The 3,178-nt window shown below is 42.4% G+C and overlaps 1 long non-coding RNA gene across 1 annotated transcript; it reads left to right on the plus strand.

The window, feature by feature from the left end:
* The first annotated feature begins 1,449 nt into the window (after positions 1 to 1,449).
* On the plus strand, positions 1,450 to 2,618 carry LOC122191920. Its single transcript, XR_006182487.1, has 3 exons — positions 1,450 to 1,530; positions 1,627 to 1,677; positions 2,592 to 2,618. It is a non-coding gene; the product is annotated as an uncharacterized LOC122191920 (long non-coding RNA).
* Positions 2,619 to 3,178: the final 560 nt, after the last annotated feature.

The following is a 3,178-nucleotide window of genomic DNA, read 5'->3' on the forward strand; positions in this document are numbered from 1 at the left end:
CTCCTCTCCTCTCCTCTCCTCTCCTCTCCTCTCCTCTCCTCTCCTCTGTATCCTTTCCCTATTTTTCCTTTCCCTTTTCCTTTCTCCTTTTTCCTTTTTCCTGACAGTGCCACTCACTATCAGCAAATCACTGCTTCAGAAAGCAGCAGCTTCTCTCCTTTCCCTTGAGGTACCTTATTGCTGGCATCTCAGATTTGGAAAGCTGGAAACTGCTAAAATTGCGGAGGAATTGCAGAATGGAGAAAAGTTATTACCTCCTGCAATTTCCCACCATCCTTGTAAATGGCAGCATTATCAGATCCCATGCATATGGGTTGCCATAAAATCTCTGCAAGGTCCTGGCAACCCATGGGCTTGCCTTGCCTTTTCCTTACGATGCTCTTCAGGGTAAATACGGACCCACAGCAAAACAGCAGCAGCATTTTGTATCTGCTCTGCATGCAGATCAGCTGCAACCCAGTGCAGGATGGCCAAAACCCATCCCAAACGAGCACTCCTGAGCAATGTGTGCCAGCACATCACTGGTGAATCTTTTCTTCCTCTTTCTTGCTCCTCACCATGATTCAGTAAAGAATTTCAGTTTTCTTTGGGCAAAAATATCTTTTTTCATTATGTATTTTAGTGAGTCAGAAACTTCCTGTGTTTATTAGCCAGTAAATGAAACTATCATCCAGTTAGTTAAATCCATCAAAACAGAACTCAACACATGATTCTAGATTAAATTTTGAGGTCAATCCAGGTCTTTGATTCTGAAAATAATAATAATATGAATGTGGAAATAGTGCCAAATAACTGCATCCCATCCCAAAACGTTTCTCTTTTACCTATGCTCCTGGCAATGCTCAGGGCTGAGGTTTTAGTGCACGGAGGTTTCCTGCCTTCTGTTGTTGTGAATCAGTCTATTGCTTTTTTGCTTTCATATCAGAATATTTGCCAAAGCTGCTCTGCAGTTCACCACCATGTGGGTCAGGGAATAATTGCTGTACACTGAGCTAGGAGTATGATTGGTTTTAAAACAGCAAGCAGATAAATGACTGTTGCTAGTATTATGACCAATTCATGATACAAGCCAGTAACTATTTGTACAAGCTTTACAATGTGTGTCTTAAATATGTATCAACAAAAACTATGAGCATTGCAAATGTCAGCAAGATTACTGAGTAGAGTGATCAAACATCAGCAGTTGTATTACTGCAGTCAGATATATTGGGTGCAGTAAATGCATATCTGTGTTACCCAGACATGGATGCTGCAGGGAGGAAAGTAGAGTTCAAAGTTGCAAGATTTTAGGTATTATTCCTCTGAAATAGCCATAAGTTAATTGCACAAGAGATGCTCAGTGGGATGATTGGTTGTAAGATGTAGTTGGTGGTAGGCAGAGAGTTGACTAGAGGTCTTTTCCAACCTTAATGATTCTGTGATTCTATGATGCTGCTTTCTTTCCTGTAGGAAAACATGAATTCAGAAGATGGCTCTGCACTCCCAAGGCATCCTAGAGCCAGGAGATCAACCCAGCATGACAGACACATGGTAAGGCCTCATTACACCCCAATGGCTTTGGGCTAGCAGTGTCTAAGAGCAGAGCCATAAGGGAATGGGGACCATTTCTTGTTGGCTCTATCATAGGTTCACCCTCCCGGTGCCCCAGGAGCTCCAAAATCCCCATCTGGATCCGTGGTGAGTGAATACCTGATACAAGGTTGTCTTCAAACACATGGATGCAAAAGAAGCCCAATTTGCTTCTTCTCAGTGGCGAATGTAGAGGGTGTATGTGAAAGGTTAGTGATAAATATTAATAAATAAAGCAAGGAACATCTGCTGATGAAGCTGAATTTCTTGGCAGAGCAGAGTGTTCTCACTGTGTTTGGCAAGGGAAACGTGATGCTCACAAAGCAGAAGTGAAGAAAATCAAACTTAATCAATGATGGAACATGATAACCTGATTTGGTTTTTTTTCGTCCTGAGAGTATAGAAGATATTTGTGGGAATATATAAACATGTAAATGTGTGTTTATAAACACATAGATCTAGATCTCTGAGTTTGAATTAATTTAACTTACTTGAAAGCAGTAATTGACCGTTGCCCTGTCCTAGCAGTGGGCTATGGTAGCACTGAGCTCAGCTTATCTGTGCCATGAGGTGACATGTTGCTCTTGATCTAGCTGTAGGTGTCCCTGTTGACTGCAGAGGACTAGATGAGCTTTAAATGTCCCTTCCAACTCAAATGATTCTATGATTCCATAGATGTCTGTAGACAGTCAGAGTTATGGTGGGACGTCTGTGCCAAGGCATTTCATGGTTTGTGGACCCTACAGCCCATTTCCAATGGGTACAATCAGATCTCAGGTATCCTATCCAGGCTGGAGTGGCTCAGAGTGAGCCTGGAGACCACCTCATATCCAATCAGGAGTGTTTCAATGAGGATCTCACAATTCTTGACCACACATGGAGGCCCTGCAAGACACCTTTACCCCTGCTACAATGCAGTGATTTGCTGTGTAACATCTCACTGCTTAAAGATAGCCTTTCCACAGCTCAAGAGGGGAAACATTTCCCCATCTGCTCTCATGCTTTCTTCTTTTCTTTTCAAGACATATCCAGGACCTCAGCGCCCAAAGAGAATTAAGGTATAATATTATAATATTCATGCCCAGGGCTCTTCTCACCACCACTGCACGTGGTGAGGATGTGAATAGTCTTTTCTCCCGTCATGCAGAATCCAAACTCTGTTTTGTACCATCATTTGTTTTCTTACAGAAGGAGGAAATGGGCCGTCCAGTTCCACTCTACCATTGCCAAAAGGTCAGTGCTTTTGTTCTACCTTTAATGCAGATACCTAACAGTGCTGGGGTGGGACAGGATGGAGGTCTATTTCCCCAGGGCAGTCTCATTTAGAGGCTAAAAGTCACAGGTAAAAATTGGCCATTGGAACTGGTGGGTTCAGGAGTTAGTAATCCATGGTTTGGACCACTGAGAATGAGCAGAGGACCCTACTTTGAGTTTTTCACATCTGCTTTAGACATATTTGTAGTGGTTTTTTGGCTCCTCAGTAATTCTTGGTGAACTTCTCTCTTCTTCCTCAAACTCATGGTATCTGCAGTATTACATTAATATCTGCATTATTCTTGGCCTGGGAGATTCACAGTACTGCTCATATCTTACAATTACTCAAGTTTGT

Source organism: Lagopus leucura, unplaced genomic scaffold, assembly GCF_019238085.1.
Source record: "Lagopus leucura isolate 7727_CA_CO unplaced genomic scaffold, USGS_WTPT01 203-1_obj-0_obj, whole genome shotgun sequence".
Taxonomy (NCBI): Eukaryota; Metazoa; Chordata; class Aves; order Galliformes; family Phasianidae; genus Lagopus; species Lagopus leucura.